Raw genomic sequence first — 20,097 nt, forward strand, 5'->3', positions numbered from 1 at the left:
ATATACATTATAGCAATACATTTTTTGTTGTTGTTGTCATGTATATTCAATATCTGTTTTGCCTCAAGATATTATGAATAGCTACAGAAAACAAGATTTTATGTCATTGCTTTGTTAAAACCATGGGAACCACTCATTTCACCTACGTTCTATTGAGAATTTCATTGAGGAAAGAATAAGCTCTTTGTAACATAAGGCAGTATCGTTTTGACATAGCTCAAGCAATGTACGTGATCATTTTAAAAACAGTTAAAAAAATAAGTCACATGAAAATAATTCTTAAGCATTTCAAAATTTTATCTAAAGACAGACTTTTAGAGGTTCCAGAGGGGAAAAAGAATGTATGTGTGCATGTGTGCATGTGTGTGTGTGTGTGTGTGTGTGTGTGAAGCCTTCTTTTCTTCACTGGTTTTCAATTACAAGCTTTCTTGCCTTAACACCAACAATGTAACTATTAAAGCACTTTGGAACATCAACTCTAGCCTCACACAGACCTTCTGTTTAAATTATCAGCATCCAGAATGAAAGTATATAGCCAAATCTCAAGTAGTGCTTATAGATATTGAAGATAGATCATTGATTACAGTATCATCTAGTGCTCTTTGGCGGCTGTTTCACCTACTCAGAAATGGCATGGGCTTTCTGATCTGATTTGGAATTTCCACTATATGCTACCAACATTCATCCTTGTTATCATGACCCTTTCTTTGTTAGGCTGTTTGACAGCTAGTTATGTACTTGGATTTATAGATGCTGCTGCATCAGGAGTCTCCAACTAAGGAAACTCTAGTTACATTGGTTATCCTGTCTTATTTATTTTTGCTCTTGCTTTTATAGTAGAATTTTCACATTTTATATTGTGTTTCAAATTTCTTCTTTGGTTGGAGTGATATTTCAGTTTTAATTTCATGTTCATTTTATGATCTCTGAAAGAAGAGTTGGCTGTTTATCTAAGAAATCTTTCAGAGAGATATTTTCTTTTTATTCCCCTTAGTGAACAAGTACAAAGGTACTAGCTAAAAGTAGCTGAAAGTGTGCTTTTCTGTTTGCATAGCCTTTACCTTCTGTCATGTTACTTATATTCTGTAAGGCACTTCTAGTTTCATTCAGAATTACTGATAACATTGTGTAAATTTGCTCCATATCAAGGAATATACCCAGTTTACAGTGAGTTCCAGATTACTAGGATATCTTTACTCCTTCAATATATAGGCAGGCCTAATAATTAAATCTTAATTTATTTAAATTATGTGTTCATTAAATTATATTTATAAAATATAATAGTAGCATTCATTTTGGAGAATTCTACACATTATTATTATTATTATTATTATTATTATTATTATTATTATTATTATTATTATTATTATTATTTCATGCTTGGCTCTCTTTTAAAATAGTAATAGATTACATTAATGGGACAATTCATGTGTATAAAGCCAAACATGTGCTTAAGTGTCTGCATGACTGCATTCTTTGTAAACAAACGAAACAGGAAAATTAAGTTTGTGTAGATGGCCTTGCCAGTTTTCAAGACTGGAAGATATGCAAATGGGAATTCATTTCTTCTTCAGGGTCTAATAAAAGTTAGCACCTGTTCTTAAGAGGATAAACTAAGTAAGTCTGGAAAACTGTCATTCACTGGGGGTCCTTTCTGCATTCTTTGGGAAGGAGTGTTAACTCACTTATGCAATATTTAAAATATGAGAGAAATTAGAACAACATGGATAGTGAAAAGGGGTAAAGAAAATAGAAGGTTGTACAGGCAATCCTTAGCAACTTAGACCTATATATTATAGCTAATTATTATTTATGTTGATCCTGAAAAATAAAATTCTCTCTCAATCATAAAGGCTGTGTGCACTGCTTTTAAGAAAAACTGCAGAGTCAGTCAGAAAACTCCTTGCTTTTTATCTGTCTCTATTGTACATCATACTTACAGATAATGAGGTTGTTTCTGAATACTTTATGAATACTTACATGCAAAAAAATTACAGAAAGAGATGAGAATAGAAGGAATAGAATGCAGCACTTTGTTCTGTAGTTTATAAATTAGTTAGATACATTTTGTTGTATATATATATATATTTAATTATGAAACGTGCTTCTGGTTTTATTCCCAAATTCTGTTTATCTCAGAAAAGAGTCAAAATCATCTGTAAATTGTTGCTCAGCCATTTGTCTATGGTGACTACTTTTTATATGACTGGAAGATTCTTAGGGCATGTTCTACTCTTTCAAGTGTGTCACAGTGAGAAAACGCCCTCAGCCTCCAGTCAGTCCGCACTGGTTCACAGAATTAGTGCCTGAGTATCATACCACTTCATAAAAAGGTTCTGAAGCATGGAGAAATCCCACCACCGTGCACTAATATTACAGACACAGACACAAGGCTATTCCACATGAAATATTCCTGAACTGTATAGGCTTCCTTGTTGACTAATTAGTTCATAGGTAAACAATGTGTAAGGACTATTAGGATCAATCCTATGCAGAGTCCTCAGGACTTTTCAAGAACACAGCTGTTTCACAACAATTAAATTCCTTTGGAAGTCAAACTGCTTATTTTGTATTTCACCTACTTTCAACTCCTGACCTCTTTAAATCCTTGTGCTCTTTTTAACAGCCTGCCAACAAACCTGCCAACCATAGTATGCTCAGGGTGATGATGGTAAGTAGACCTGTGGTGACCTCTCAATAGAAGTCACTGAATTTGAATTAGAGTGTGTTATCATAAGTCGAATAAACTGCAATTTCAAACACTTACAATTAAAAAATTCAGTTGGTGGAAAAAAAAAAAAAAGAGATAACAGCCAGCGGTGGAAAATGTAAATGAGTAGATACAGGGAGGATCATATATTAAAAAGCAGTAATACATCTTTATTTTTCATGAATTTTTCTCTGAGACGTCACTGGTGAACAGCTTTTAAGCATCATGAAACATGGACAAAATCTGGAAAATATATTTTGAAAACAGTAAATCCAGGAGCATAATCAATGCAGAACTCACACCAAAAATAACTTAAAATCAGCTACAAATGACTGCATAACCTCTTTCATTTTGAAATCAGCAATTCTGCTTTAACTTATGTGCTCAAAACCATGGCTGATAAATGCTTTGAGAATACTCACACATATCTGAATCTCTTTAAACTTCCCAAGTTCCTTCCTATTCCTTTAAGGACCTAATGGAAAGAACTGTTTAGCAAAGCCAAATCTAGGATATGGTCTTCGGTGTTTACAGATTCCTAGAACTGATAAATGGCAAGAGCTATGGAAATATGTGCAGACTTGAAACACAGCCTCACTTTGAAGCTTACGTCACTTTCCTGCTCATGGAAACAGTCAGTGGTTACATGTCTGCTCTCCGTCTTTCCCCTCCTGTCAGTGCTCATCTCTTTCTATTTTACAATGTTTCCTTAAGTTGGGATTGGGTTTTACAGCAAACACATCCAGTGCGCCTCTTCCTCCTCTTCTTTCTCTTCCTTCTCTTTCTCCTCTTCTTCCTTGTCTTCCTCCTCTTTGAAGACAGCATTCTCACTGCTGATGCGGGATTCTATGGGGGCCTGTGAAAAATACTTGCAGTTTCTTTACATATTTCACAGCAGACATTTGGTAGCAAAAATACTGTTAAGAGTGATTCTTACACTGACTTATCTTCATAGTCTCTTTACAGAGTGCAACAGGAGAAAAGGATTCCTCTACAGAATATTTCAGAGTATTTGATATGAACTCATGGTTTAAATTGACCTAAAAAATATCTTATTTGTCTCTTTGCATTAGTGATATGGAAAGCCAATGTAAATTAACCCATTCTGATGCAGGACATGGAGTTCAAACCCTAGTCTGGGATGTGAAAGGTGTCCTTAGTGGAGTACTACTTTATATACAGAACAGGGCAGTACAATATATTCAACTCTGGAGTGGGAGATACACTTCTAGGCATTTCAGCACAACAGTGTTAAGTAAATGCAACAAGTAGCTGTAAAACAGCTGATAAGACATCAAGATACACATTTATTTGTTATATATTAAAAAAGAAAAGACAAACACTTTTACTAGAAAGCATTTTAAAATATTATTTTGAGTAATGGTTAAGTACATTCAGCTTCAAACTTCGGCAAGTTTATAAGAGGGAAGATCAAATACAGAGTGGGATGGACCAGCGGTATCTGATACTCCAGCTGTACTGGAGATAGGCAGATAGTACACATTCCACAGAGGAAAATACAGATAGCATGAAGTACAGAAATACAGATACATCTGGAGTATATTTAGTGACCTATGTCTCTACCCTAGAAAGGGAGGGGAGAGAAATGTTTGGAATGGGCTAAGGGGGGAGAGGAGTGTGTAGAACTCCTTTGGCATCTCCAAGCCCATACACCACCAGAAGGGTAGAGGACAATCTTTACACTCTCAAATTCCTACTGATTCCTTTTAACCCCTGGAAGCTAGATTGATCCTGTACCAAATTCATCTGTATCACTGTAAGCAACATAGAAAAAAAATCCCAGTTCTGAATCTGTGTTCAAGGTATATAACACAGTAAGACCTGGATATACAATCTAAGGAAAACTTGGAGTTTCTGGGCATATATTTAAAAGGTGTATGAGAGGATGACTGGGGAGTCAGGACTCCTGAGTACAATGATGTCTAGGTTCAGCCTAAGAATCAACTAACAACACATTCAATAGGACAGATGTTACACTGGAGCCTTAACTGTGTCTGTCTTTTGTCACCTGTAATTCAGTCAGATACGGAATTTTAACCCATCTTGTTTTCCTTTCCACTATTGCAGTTCTGTTTACAACAGTTTGTTGCATCTCCATCATCTGACAAACAATCAAGGACTATAATTTATTATTATTATTATTATTATTATTATTATTCAGATCTATCCAGTCTTCTAATTCACTGTAGTCTTTGAAAAAGACATCACAATGCAGTCTGGATGTCTTACTTTTTCTTAATTTATATCTGTACTTTTTCAGACTTTTATACATACACACATATATATATATAATATGTATATACACATACACGCATACATACTTTGGTAATGATACACTTGTTTCCCTAATTAGAGATTTTAAAAAATGAAGTGAGTTTTGCTGGAGGAATGTGACATGAATGTAAACACCATCTGTAACTTAAATGCTACTTGGGAATCAAGAAGATTTAAAGAAACATTAGGGTTATTATTCACTTTTATGTACCTCTGGAAACACTAGCAAATAGACAAGAACATGGGGCCAGGGATATTTGAAAGAAGAAAGTGCAAGGATTTCTGCATGTGTTCTTCCTTTATGCAGTTTGCTTGTTTTGTTTGTAAACTTCTGAAAACCATGGTGAAAATTTGGGTAAGCAGCCAAATTTCTTGACGGTTATTCTAACCAAAACAAAGCTCCAAACCTTCTGAGATTTAACAAACACTAATTATTTCATATCTTATTTTGTAATCTCTCTTATGTAAACAAACTGCATCTACTATAGTCCAACCTTCCTTAAGCTGCCTCAGCTTTAGCATGTGCTTTCCTTTTATGAAGACTTATTTGGTCTGTTTGACAGACTATTGATTACTTCCATATAGTTCTGAATTGGCTTAATGTCCCTAAAGACATTTTTCCCACTTTGTGCATTGCTTTATTTTTGTTTCTTTTGTCTCTTGCTACTTGCATATAAAAATTGATGACATTTTCAATTGCATTTAAATCCTGCAGATGTAGTGGAGTTCTCAAAACTGTTCTATTTTCTGATACTTAACTAATCATTGTAGTTGCATATTATCTTGAAGGAATCTGGTTTGAATCAGCTCCTTACAATGAAAGTTAGGTAGAGAATTCTTCATAGAGTAGCAAAACTGTAATATTAGAAAAAAATCAATGGAGAAAAAAAAAAACCAAATATGTTATTGTCTGTAGGTTTGTGTCCGGTGTGCTCCTGCAATAAGCACACAGAGTTGAAATCCACATGAAGGTCCTTTAATTAAATAATTAAATATATAGCTCTACAACATTTTTTTTTCTCTCCTGACCTGGATAGAGTTGCTGTTTGCTTAGGCAACACACTTCACAACAGAAATAAGGATGACTCAAAGAACTAAATTTTTGTGTTTTCTTTTCCAGTTGTGCTGACTTCTTCCCATAAAAAAGAGTTGCTGGTAGATGGCTTTTAATAGAAAGAATTCCAAGAGATGTTTTTACTCTTTATACTTACAGTGTTGGTGAATTCCACCTTTGTACTCTTCCTGTTAACATAGGCAGAAAAAATACTCCCTTTCCATAGTTTACTGTTCCAACATTATCCCTTTTCTCCTCTATGTGTGTCTTTTCTTTGCACTTCATAAGTTCTGCTATTGCTCATTTTTCAAGAGACAGGTCAGTTTTAAGGCTACATTAGTGTTCCAAAAATATTTGCTTTATGGTCCTCTGATTTATGGGGAGACACGACAGCTGAATATCCAGGGATACATGATGTTAGCTTTGAACAGTAAAAGAAGAGAATGAAATTGCGTATGAAAACAAAAATCAGTAAAGGAATAGTGAGGTATGCTCTTCCTATATGGAAGTTTCAGTTTTTTGTTGTGTTCAAATATATATATATGCTATAAATGACAACAGGTTACACAGGGATAGACAAATCTGTTTACACAAAACTTCCATATGAGAGAAATGTTAGAAATAGGAAGTATAAATTCATTGCCCCTGACCCCTTTCCTCCCTTGCTTGTGAACACAAAACTCTGCGAACTAGATTGGTTTTAAACAAAAAATAGCAAACAATAGTTCTCATATTTTGTGTTTAGTCTTCTAAGTAGGTCAATCATCAAATATTTATAAATAAATAAATAAATCTGTTCAGTCCACTGAAGCACCATCCACCAAATTTCAAGTACATTGTTTAAGAGGTTGAACTCAGGGATGTATTATATATCTGTCCTTGATAACTAAGCCTCCTAGATTTCAAGATATTGTGCTTCCACAATTTTAGTAAAGCCCTGTTTCAGCAGCACCCAAATGTTTTTCCCTTACTTTGAGTACTAGACTCAAGCTCAGGAAAGAACAGGATTTTCTTTTCTTTATATATGATTGTCTTCAGCAGCCTGACCTCCTGCAGGATTCAATACTTATCCTTTAAGTGTATCAGTCAATCAATAGCTATTTGGGAGCATACAGCAATTGCCTCCTGTCTTTGAATTGCAATCCTGTGAGCACATTGAAAAATTTTTGAATTCTCCAGGGCATTACCACAGGATTTCTGGCAGCCTTCTGTCTAGGAGCAATAAAGATTCTTCTTCTTACTTTATGAATGATAAGATGCTCAGGTTTGTGTCCAAGTCCATTTGCAACAACAATTGTAAGTGGATGTGTAGATGAGTAGTAGAGTTGCTCAGCGTTTCCCCATACTTTTAGAAACTGGCAATAATTTCTTTCCTGCCACACAACAGACAAGCCCACAAGTGCACTGACAGTATGGCTATGCAGAGGTTCTTGGATTTCATTTTTTTTGATGCAAGGTCATTAGCTACCTTTCATCAGAAGTTTTCAGCTACTACTACCTGGACTTGAATATTTTTTTTTCAGCTCCTAGCAGGGCAATACTCTGAACTAATATTTTTATACCAGTGTAGCCAAGGACAAAGCATGGTTTGTAGATTCTGTTTTATATATGAAATAGTTTTGTTACAAATATCAGTAATTCAAGAAAGTTCAAGGAAGTGTATTAAGATGAGATATCTCTAAATCCAATATAAAATTTATTTCTAATCAGTTTTGGTCTGTGTGTTGCTTATTAGTAATATGTACACCACAAAAGATGAGAACGGTCATCTATTAGGAACATCTCAGGTGTATACTTCGTATGTGTTCTCTGCACAACACTTTTTCAAGGTACTCAAAATAAATTCTAGACAAGGAAATAAATAAATTCTGAAATACATGTGACACCCATAAAAATAAAATGTTGACACTACCCGGTCAAAATTTGCTGTCTTCTTCGGGAACATAGATACTATAAGGAAATCCTTGCCATTTGTTTGTCATTCTGGAAGACTCCTTTCCAAAACAGGGAAACTGATCCCAGTTCTCAGTAGACTGATGAAAATGTTTTTGTTTTCTTCCAAACTCCTTTATCTGTTCAGCACCAGTGAAACTCTAGAACCTGTTACCATGTTGCCAGGTCCGATCATCAGTTCCTAGATATCCTAGGCATGTCAACATGTACTGTCCATGAATAACATGCCTTGAACTTTAACAGATTTGTTCAGTAGTCATTAAGCTCTGCAAACTGAAAAAAAACTGGGAACGAATGTCAAATCACAGTATCACAGTATCACAGTATCACAGATTTCTAGGTTGGAAGAGACCTCAAGATCATCGAGTCCAACCTCCGACCTAACACTAAGTACTCCACTAAACCATATCACTAAGCTCTACATCTAAACGTCTTTTAAAGACCTCCAGGGATGGTGACTCCACCACCTCCCTGGGCAGCCCGTTCCAATGCTTAACAACCCTTTCAGTAAAGAAGTACTTCCTAACATCCAACCTAAAACTCCCCTGGCGCAACTTTCGCCCATTCCCCCTCGTCCTGTCACCAGGCACGTGGGAGAACAGACCAACTCCCACCTCTCTACAGCCTCCTTTAAGGTAATTGTAGAGAGCGATAAGGTCGCCCCTGAGCCTCCTCTTCTCCAGGCTGAACAAGCCCAGCTCCCTCAGCCGCTCCTCGTAAGACTTGTTTTCCAGACCCCTCACCAGCTTGGTCGCCCTTCTCTGGACTCGCTCGAGCACGTCCATGTCCTTCCTGTAGCGAGGGGCCCAAAACTGAACACAGTACTCGAGGTGCGGCCTCACCAGAGCTGAGTACAGGGGCACAATCACTTCCCTAGACCTGCTGGCCACAGTGCTTCTTATACAGGCCAGGATGCTGTTGGCCTTCTTGGCCACCTGGGCACACTGCTGGCTCATATTCAGCCGACTATCAACCAATACTCCCAGGTCCTTCTCGGCCAGGCAGCTTTCCAGCCACTCATCTCCCAGCCTGTAGCTCTGCTTGGGGTTGTTGTGCCCCAGGTGCAAGACCCGGCACTCATGTGGGTTTGTAATTTTTTTATTGAAGTTGTGGACGTCTCTAATAAACAGGCTGACATTAGACTTTATTTCATATCGCAGTACTGTGCGAAGAGAAAACAACAACAACAGCAAAAACTCTATATTTTAAAGAAAGGGGTAAAGAAAGGGTAAGGGAATACTGGAAATCATTTCCTTGAGTTAACAAATATTTACCTGGTCCTGCAAAATATATTGTGGGATAAAGAATATTTTTTCCAAATAAATTTGCATGACATCTCTGCTCATTGTTTTCTTGAGACTTATTAGTGTATCCTGTAAAGCTCTAGATAGAAAATATGCTAAGTCACATCCATAAGAGAATTAACATGATGTAAAAAGGATCAACTAGCTGATCATTAAAATGGTGATCTGGAAAAACTAAGGTAAAAAAGATATTCATTAGATTGTCATGACACCAAAATGTCATCCACTCCAAGCACAAAATTACTATAGTTTATTTAGAAACACTATAACTTTATATTTTCAACATGTTGCCTTATTAATGTAACTCTAGAACTTGAACTCTGTGAACTCTTTTCACTGAAATGCAAAACCATGCAATGCACAGTAGGGTTTAGGATTTCATTGCAAACTGAAACACTAGGGCATTCAGAAACATTCAAGGCCAGGGCAACACCATTTTTTTTTTTTCCCGTCTTGAAATAAAGTTTTGATATATACTTTTACCTGATCAATTCACTGTTCCACACATGGAAACAAAGAGGACATGGTAGAGAACATACCGTTGTTCCCTAACCCTGCTTGGGGCTCCCTGTATAAAGCAGGATGACACAAGGCCAGCACAAGTCTGACCTATGCTGCCACTCTTGCCACTAAGACTGACTGTTGAACAGTACACCACTGGGAGAGATTTCCTAGAGAATCATTGTTCAAACCAACTAACCAACAGCTTGGATTAGTTGGTGAGAGTCATTTCCTGGAAAAAAAATATTGGAGAGGCTCCATTTCTTTTATGTTTGGAAGAAAACACCTCCCTCTGAATCAATTTGTCCAAAGGACACATGCTGCTTTTCTGCCTTTTCACACTATCTTGATATTTGGCAGACAGGAAAGGAGGGTAAGCTTACCGAGCCACACTATCATCAAGGTACAAGATGTTCTTCTCACCTGTGTGCCATATAACCCACTGTTCCTTTTCCCTCTTGTAGAATAGAGTATTTGCCTTACAACTGCAAACTGAACTCAGTTTGGGGACATAACATAATCATGATTTGTGTTTTGTGAAAATTAACGTTTCATACCAAATTTTCAGAAGCACGGGTATCTGGGTGGTCCCAATACTTCGTGAAAGGAGGCTATATGGGGAGTTGAAGATTAAAGCTCCTGTGAATTTTATCACCACTTTCACAGACAATTTTTTTTAACCTACAAGTTTGGAAATTACAGTGGCATAAATGCTTTTTTCAGTATTTAAACATATTCAATATTTTCAATTGTTAAACATTGGAAATAATTGGAAAATTTTTTAAAAGTTACTTGTTTTCCATTTGAAAGCTACTGCGTTCTGAAAGTTAAACCTCTTAACTCCTCCTTTCCCTAGTCCTTCAGTACAAAAACTCCTAATATTAACACTGGCTGACAAAGATCCTTTCAAATACACTCTGACGAATCTACATAAATACACAAAGATGGTGTGTATCTAAAAGCAGAACTGACTTCTGCAATAAGTCTGCCTGCTTTAAATTTGTGAGCTATTTTCATGGAGACAAAATTACCACAAGCACACAGTAGCTAATTTCCTAAATGCAATAATGTGGTTATTTACCATAATGGCCACAGGCACTCCATAAGTCCACATTAAAGACTAAGAGGTTAATCATATTGAGTTTAAAAGAAGAAAAACCTGATGGCCTTGCCTTTAAATTACAGGACTGAAAAATGCATTTGAAATCACCAGTTCCTTCCTTCCTTCCTTCCTTCCTTCCTTCCTTCCTTCCTTCCTTCCTTCCTTCCCCCCTTCCCTTTTTTCTCTTTCTTTCTTTCTTTCTTTCTTTCTCTTTCTTTCTTTCTTTCTTTCTTTCTTTCTTTCTTTCTTTCTTTCTTTCTTTCTTTCTTTCTTTCTTTCTTTCTTTCTTTCTTTCTTTCTTTCTTTCTTTCTTTCTTTCTTTCTTTCTTTCTTTCTTTCTTTCTTTCTTTCTTTCCTTCCTTCCTTCCTTCCTTCCTTCCTTCCTTCCTTCCTTCCTTCCTTCCTTCCTTCCTTCCTTCCTTTCTCTCTCTCTCTCTCTCTCTTTCTTTCTTCCTTCCTCCCTCCCTCCCTCCCTCCCTTCCTCTCTTCTTCCCTTCCTTTGTAGCTTTATAACTTTTAAACAGACACATTTGTATTTATGTATTTATTTATTAAATCTTTTCCTGCCTGAGACCACATATGCTCAGTATGTGTAATTTTATAGGTCAGTTATAAAATTCCATAAAGAGGTGTGAAATGAAAATATTGACAGCTGATTTTGCTGGCATAATTATGACATTCTTCAAAGTAAAGGTCAAAACACTGAAAATCATGAATATTCCACAACTCCAAAAATAAACAAAAATATCTGAACAAATGTTAGAATTTTCCTGGAGGTTTTAGTATTTCTTTAGCTCAGCCACTTTTAAATCATGCCATTTCCCTTGCCAGACAGCCAAATGGTCTCATTTGCTAGTCTGCCTTTCCCCTACTTTTCAAAAAGATACAGAAAGGACAAAACCAGGAAACAAACAAAACTCTCTGTTGAAAGGAAAGCTGGAACACAGAGATGTGATTTCAGGAAAGCAAAGGGCAGAATTAATTTGACAAGTTTTCTTCAGGATGTGCAGGGAATTGAACATAATTGGGATGTATGAGATGAAAAAGAGAGATCAGAAGACTACATGTAGAAGAAGAACAAAAACCTACCTTCACTAAAACAAGACCAACGGTAAAATCTTCCAATAATATAAGTTGCATTAGTGCTTCACCTTCTAACACTCTCAGCCTTGCCTTTTAACTTGGGGAAAAAGTGTTGATTGCCAGCAGACAGCTAGAGTGAATGCAAAGTCTGCATAAGAAAAGGAACAAGAAATCTTCCCCTGCTACCACCTACCACTAGGGAAATGGAGACTTCAGACACAAAACTTTCCTGGTTGAGGGACAGACGTTTAACATGTAGAAAACAGAAAACCTTCTTATGCTAACCTATAAGGTCATTCTGTATCTTCCATACAAAAACAAGGCCAGCACTCTGTGCTGATATGCCTTTAAACAACAGGGTAATAACAGGGATATCAACAGGGTGTGTGGTGGGGAAGGCACCAGTTTGAAGGATTAGTCAGAAAATTTCTGTGAATATTTTTTTGCTTAGTCGAATCACAGAGCCATAGAATACTTTGGGTTGGAAGATACCTTAAAGACCATTTGGTTCCAACACCTCTGCCATGGGCAGGGACATCTCCCACTAGACCAGGTTGCTCAAAGCCCCATCCAACTTGGTCTTGAACATCTCCAGAGATGCGGCATCCGCATCTTCTCTGGGCAACCTCTTCCAGTCCCTCAGCACACTCATAGTGAAGAATTTCTTCCTTTTATCTAAATTAAATCTACTCTCTTTTAGTTTTGAACCATCATCCCTTGTCCTATCAGACTCCCTGATGAAGTGTCCTTCTCCATCTTTCCTATAGACTCCCTTTAACTACTGGAAGGTTGCTATAAGTCTCCCTGGAACCTTCTTTTCTCTAGGCTAAATAACCCCAACTTTCTGAGCTTTTTTCATAGGACTATTGCTTGAAGTGAAATCCCAATCCACATGAAGTCTACAGGATATTTTGCTTTCAAGGGTAGCAGGTCAACAGACCAAATAAGCTTTAATGTGGACAACGAACAGTGCAAATTTTTTCCTGGAAAAGCATAGGATGGGACTCATTGACCTGGAAAATTCCTCCTAGTTGTGCTCAGCATAGCCAGAATTTCATTTTTGGCTCTAGCCATCCACATGTCAACATTTGTACTTTTTTTTTTTTTTTTTTAAATTAAGATTGTTCAGATCACAGTCAGATGTGCTGTGGCTACAGCTTAACTTGATTAAGAGGTCACTGTCCTCATCTGCTTACCTCTTCCTCTGTCTCATTCCTGTTCCCTGAGAGATGCTAGCACAACTTTATAAGAAGTGACACCTTCACTAGTTTCTGTAAAATAAAGTGTCACAATAAATAGAAAACACAAAATGTATGCAAGTAAACATAGGTTATTCTGAGCAGTTACAAATGTAGCTAAGACAGAAAATATGAACCAGCTGAGAATGTGTAAATGAAGTCACTCATCTCCTATCCCAGCCAGCTGCAGCAGAAACAGCATGTCTGGCTATGCCCTTTCACCAAGGATTTAACTTGATTTAACTAGGGGTATTGTTTTCAAGTGACATAGTGAATTTAGGGATGGTGTGGTGGTTCTGATTTTGGTTTAGATAAAGTCATTTGAAAACAGAGATTTAGAGTGGACTCAAATAAACCTGAACGGCAGTGTGGTTTTGAGCAGTGAAATAGAAACCTTAGTGTATGCTGCTCTTCCCCTCTTCTCTCTCCATCATCCTCTTGATGAATCAATGTGTAACTCATGCAGTGGAGCAATAGGCACCCCATAGATAATATGAACATGAGAGAACACAGTGTGATTCAGGTATTTGTTTTTACTCCAGTCACCCACTACTTTAATATGTGAAACATGGTCTCATTCAACAACAAGATCCAATTCTGAAATATGATCCAGACCTGATGAGAGAAGACAACGTAACAGAGTATTAGCAGAGCCTTGAAATCTATCTTTTGTGATATGAATAACAAGCCCTGAATAAGGACTGAGTTAGTTTATTTCTGCTTTTTTTTTCTTTTTTTATTTATTTTTTATTTTTTTAATTTTCACTCTGACAGCAGAATTTCACAAAGAGCTTGACGTGTAGTAAATCATTTTGCTAAGTAAATCAGCAAGCGGAATCATTAGTCTAAGCTGGAGGAAATACAATCAGACAAGATTTTTTGTGTCAAATAAGGAAAGGTGAAATCAGGAAATATTTTTTTTTCTTTTCAAATAATAAAGCCTGAAGTGCTTCAATGAATATTTTTTGGACATTGTCTAGAATTTAAAGAACACCCAAATGGAAAAATGGAAATGGAAAGGATGAAAAACATTATGCAGTCTAAAAAATAGACAAGTCATCTCATATTAGGATAGCCTGTAGCTGCTTGCAAAATTTTTGAAGACAGTAATTATCAGGAAATCATTAGTACCTAGAAAACAAAAATTGTCATGGATCACAAAGTCTAAGGAGTTATTTATCATTTAAAAAATGACTGTGCCAATACTCTGTTGTAAAATCCATTACAACTGCTTTGGCTTTAGTCAGAGTGTATGAGTACCTCTTGCTAAGCCGTTGAAAGAATCTCATGGTCTTGCATGAAGTTATAGTAGCTGCCAAAAACTGCTGGAATAGAAGGGATCATTGTAAAATCCTTAACAGCATAGTTTAAAAATTAATTCGGTAGTTGGGAAAAAATGCTTGGCTGACAGAGCTGAAAATCAAAATCCTCTGTTTAGCCACACAGCAGATAAAACATTACCAGCCATTATGCAAGATCCACATTGCCAGTTCAGCATCACTCTGACCTAATGAACTAGATGAAATAACCGAAAATCCTAGAACCTTATGCCGGAAAGGCCCTAGCTCCCAGAATAACAGTCAGCCTTGATTCAGCTCAGGTCTGGGGCATTTTACAAGAAGAGTGCGAAATGGCTGTGGGTTTTGGTTTTGGAAGGGGACAGACAATCAAGTAATTACACAAAAGCTACAGAGGGACAGCTGTTGTATGAAAATGACTTCTAGTTAGCAGGCATAGCTGAGAGACTGCAACAACTGGCAAATTATTTCATAGGTTTGACTGAGAAGAGAGTCTGAGGACAGTTGACTAATGACACAAGGGAAGAACAGGTGGGTTTTCATTCAGATTAATCCTTTTATGAAGCAGATCCTCATCTGCACCTCAGTACCTCATTAAGGCATAAACCAGAGTTGATCCTATTTGACTTCAATGTTAATTTTCAAAAATAATGAAAATAAAAATACTGTAAGATAATATTGTAAAAGACCTTCACCGAATGCTGTGCACAAGAGGGATACTATCTCTGACTTTGAAAGAACAGCATTTTTAACTCTAAATATCAACATATACTGTTATCTAGGATAGCAGTACAGCACTTTCAAAATCGAAAAAAAAAGCTTTTCAAAATTGATTTTCCTGATATGGAAAATAAACACAAGGGAAAAAACAACAACAACAACAACAAACAAACAAAACAACAACAAAAAACTTTCTTCTTTTCACAGTACATGTTTCGTTCTTGTTCTCTTTCACTTCAGACATGTGCAGAAGGTGTAACAGATCACTTTTTTTTGAGACTCACTTAAGATTTTGCTATCCAGATGGTAAAGACAGTGAGAGATTCCAGTCAATCCTGACTACAGAGCAGAAAAACTGGGGAAAAAACAAAACAAAAAAAATAAAAAAAATTGTACAAAACAGTACCATCTTCAAAATTTAAGACTACACTGCATGATAATTGTCTTAAGTGAATGGTTGTCTCTGGTAACTGTAGCTATCCTGGGACTGGGCTACACTGAGATTGAACTCTCACAGAACAGAGCCTGAATTCTAAAAAATGGTTATTTGGTTTGCTGATGAGCTCAAAGATATGGCATTGAGAAATAAAGACAAAAAGAATAAATTAGGTAGAATACACTTGAGTGAAAGATAAAAACAAACAAACAAAAAACAACAACAAAAGAACAACAGAAAAAACAGTCTTACATTGTGGATTTCATTGCACTACACTCCATGAACACGTGTCAACAGACATAAACCTGATAAAAGAAAAAAACCTACTTCCTCAAGCAACCCCCACAACACAGAAACCACCATGGAAATTTCAGTCATATTCATCAACTTCAGTAACTGCCACCAACTCCTTCTTGATGATGTCTGGAGAGAGAAGGAGGAAACAGATAAGCTAAATATCTGCAGGAAACAGGGTAAATAAAAGGAAGTTGGAAAAAAAAGTAAAAAAAAATCATTTACCTGCGCTGCCAAATAGGAACAGACGGTGAGATCCAAGGGGAGATAAACATTAAAGACTAGAGAGCTAGCAATTCATCCTGCCAGCTTTCAAAGATCCAGTACAGCTGAAAAATCTAAGAATCGTATAACAGCAATGTTAAACAACAATAAAACGAGAATATAGGGCAGGTAAAATGGAGTGAACATGCTGAGCAGAGGGAGTTGAATGCTTTCAACAACAAGCCCATGAAGGGTTCCTGAAGTCAGATTGCAAAGAGTTGCCAAGCAGAAAATATTTAAGGGAAAGGATAAAGAGAAAAAGCAAATTGTGTGGTAAAGCATATGAAGTAAAACAGTTTTCTGTTGAGATTCTGACCAATCTCAAAAAGCATTTCAAAAAGATCAATGGAAAAAAATAGGGTCATTTTGAATTTCAAAGCAGTGAATAACTTAGTTTCTGGAACTGCAGATTTTTTAAATGAGCTGTCTAATATAGATCTAAAGACAATAAAACAAAGAAAAGCTCTTTGACGTTGCAATACTTGGCTTCACACAACATTTTTTCAGGCCCCCTAGGCATAAACATTGGCTTTCTGCTACTAAATTCTTCTGGCCATGGAGTACAGATGTCATAAAAGAAAGGTCCAAATTTTTCAAGGTCCTTATGCAGCTGCCATATTGTTAAAAGAACAGGATTTCTGTATCAGAGCTGTTCTTCTAAAAGCTCATCAGATAACATGAAAGGCTGTCCTGGAAAGCTCCAAGGGTATTAAGAGATTGTACATATGGTTGGAAACTTGGCTTGGCACTGAACAGCTGTAGCTACTGCTTTTTTTCCTCATTTTTCAATTGCATTGCAATGCAAAGCAGTTTAAATTCCAGCCCTGGGGCAGAGTCCAAGTGTTCGAAACTGGGAAGGACACAGATCTAGCCTGAAAGGCCTAGGTCAGTTGCATCAGTCAATAGTGACACTCGAGCCAGGAGAGCAAACCTCTGTGAAAGACAGCTCGAGAGCATCATCTGCACACATGCCATGCACAGTACAAACAATACAAAAGATGAATGTTTTCACAAGGTTGCAATATTAGGCTTAACCTCAATACATAAATCTCGTGTTTGAACTATACCTGCTTTGATTTTGTTAGATGACTAGCATGTTTTAGCCAACACATGGACAATATATACATTTTACCTGAGCATAAAAGAGCCTTCTAACTCATTAAATTGAACTGGAATGGTAGAGGAATTCAGAAGTTAAGAGAACAATGAGGAGGGAAACATAAATATCCCATAGTTCCACAAGTCCCAACTGGTCCCAACTGTCCCTAAAACACATATACAATTAAAAATATACAAAGGGATTCTAGCCTGGAGTGAATATCAGCCATATCTTGGAAGTGTTAAGTATTTCTAATTGGAAAAAAGATACATGATAAGTGATAAAAAATAAAATAGAAACATTCCAGATGCTTTCATTCCGAAATGAGATTTCTTCACCTGCTTCATTTAAGTAGTTGGCCAAACTTCATCCAAATTGTTTCCCCTGATTCTTACATTTATCTCATTTTCCAGGTTCCTGACCCACCTTTTCAAATATGTAGCTGTGCTCAGGCATCAAGAGATGGTCAGGGGTAATCTCAGTGTCTTCTTGGCACGGATGAATTTTCTTTATGACCAGTGAGATCTTAGTCGTAGATGGCAAAGACAGGATTTCAGGTGCTTTCTGTACATTTGTGATACCATGGCAAATCCATCAAGAGAAGCACAAGATAATTCTTGGTTGCTGTACCCAGAAAGACTTTACTCTTTGCTCTATGGCACCTGGAACCCCCTCCTGTTTAGATGTCCATTTGTTTCACGCTGTCCTGCCTTGCCTTAGGAATGGTTATGGAGTCAGTTTTGACACTGCTGTCTGAGCAAAGAGATTTTGAGTGTGACTGTGTCTTAGGCAGAGAGTAGATAAGCTAGTCCATCCCTACACACATTGCCGTATAGGGGCTGGGAATTTAACACCTCTGTGAAGAAAGCACAATCCAGAGTCCCTAGAAATATTAAACATTTATTTAACAATACTCCCTTAAGTTTCTAATGAAAATAAATTTGCTGAACAATCTGAGATCAACACCATTTTTTTTTTCCAAAGAATAAGAAAAGAAAAATTTGGCTGGAGTTCCTGGGGTAATACTACAGACATTTCCTTGGTAATCATCCCTTTTCACTGAGTTATGGAGACTCTAAGAACCCTAAGAAACCTAAGAACTCACGGCTGAAATGATGGAGGATAGGCTGCTTTCCTGCCCTTCACTTTCTCCCAAGGCATGATTTTTCCAGAGTGCTGAGGGCCATCTTCCCGAAGAGTCTATTTTTTTGTCAGGATCGAAGGGGTAACCCAGCAGCAGTAGAACTGAAGTTACACTTGCAGTCAGGGCCTGCAACTTCCCATCTGTAAGCAATGACTGAAAGACCTGTAACATAAAAGCTCCTGGAATATTCTGGTAATAGGTGGCTGAGAAAATTGGTAAAGACAGAAAGTCTTCTCTTCTCAAACGATTCTTACTGTAACGTTTATTTTTTGACTGCTATTTTAAATGCTTATTATAATCACATGCTTCCAGATCAGACTACCCTTTTGTCATCACTGGAGATTTCTCTTCGTTCACCCTGTGATGTGGAGAACATTGATGCCTTTTGGAAACCCTCCCTGGAAAGTCTTCAGGGAAGCTTGCAAAAAGCTAGACTAGAAACCTTTTTGTACCACTTTTTCTTCTTTTTTTTCCCTATGTCTCTTTAGTTTCCTCTCTTCCATTTTTCTCCTTTTATTGTGGTCTATCCAGCCTGAGTTGAGCAGAAGACTTCACTACTGACGAATAATGAAAGAAAGCTATGCAGAATTCAGTAGAGGTGATTTACTCTGAAAAGCCCCAAAAGACAGAAGAAAATGAAGAAGATGGGGACTTGTGTACTTGTATCATGCCAGATTTGGAAAGATATTTAGGCAACAGAGCTATAAATAAGCACCCAAAGCACTTTTAATAGTATCAAGCCATCTAGGTTCAGATAACTAGGTATGTATTTTCTAACTCTTTCTGAAGTCTGCCTATCTGCAGCTTTTCATGCCTAAATAACCTTAAAAACACAGCTCCAACTGCCCTGTGAAGACAAGAGGAGGAACAGCATCAGTGCTGATGGACGTGGTTTGTTTGTTTTAATTTATCCATGTAAGGAAACTATCTATCATCACCACAGCAACCATGCACAAACAAAAGAGGCAGTCATATGTAAGCTGCTTCGAAATACAGCTCTGTGAGCATATGTACGTGGTGTACACACATCCCCCTCTTGGTGTTTTTATATAGGTCGGTTTGCGAGAGAAAACAGCGTAGAAGCTGCAAGCATTGGGTAAAGCAAGTTTTCTAGCACACAAAGAGAAATCTTTGCTGAAGAAACTCTCCAATTTCACCTTTATCACTTTGTCCTTCCCTTTTGTTTTGCGTCAGTTCCTCAACCTCTGCTTTAGATTACATTAAAACTCCAGACCTGTAAATGGCCTGGGGGAGGAACGTGCTCACATTTCCTTCTCCTCAAGATTTAGTATTACAAATTAATCTACAGGAAACAACTGCTTGGCAATTTAGAAATGGTGGGGGCAAGAGTCCACACATTTCCTTTGCTGGAGTAAGTAGGAAAAAAAGGGAGAGAAAGCAAGGGACATGCAGGCTGCTATTTTGTTACTCCATGCCTCACTGTATTGATAGTGTTCATTTCAGCTTCTTAGCAAGGTTAAGCTTGATAATTGAAAATGTTCATAACATCACAGTAATGCAACTGAATTGTACTTCTACACTTGACTCCAACATACGATGAAATTATCAGTGATTTAACAGCCTTTTAATGATATTCTGACT

The 20,097-nt window shown here is 37.1% G+C and overlaps 1 protein-coding gene across 1 annotated transcript in view; it reads right to left on the bottom strand.

Annotated features, from left to right (window-relative positions):
- Window positions 1–2,808: 2,808 nt before the first annotated feature.
- Window positions 2,809–20,097, bottom strand: part of LOC136789121 (cilia- and flagella-associated protein 251-like) — a 25,118-nt gene continuing 7,829 nt past the window's right edge. Inside the window, exon 3 of the mRNA XM_066988867.1 lies at window positions 2,809–3,566. The gene's annotated coding sequence lies outside the window, so the exon portion shown is untranslated. The remainder of the gene's footprint in view (window positions 3,567–20,097) is intronic.

This window comes from Anser cygnoides, chromosome Z (assembly GCF_040182565.1).
Source record: "Anser cygnoides isolate HZ-2024a breed goose chromosome Z, Taihu_goose_T2T_genome, whole genome shotgun sequence".
In the NCBI taxonomy this organism is placed as follows: Eukaryota; Metazoa; Chordata; class Aves; order Anseriformes; family Anatidae; genus Anser; species Anser cygnoides.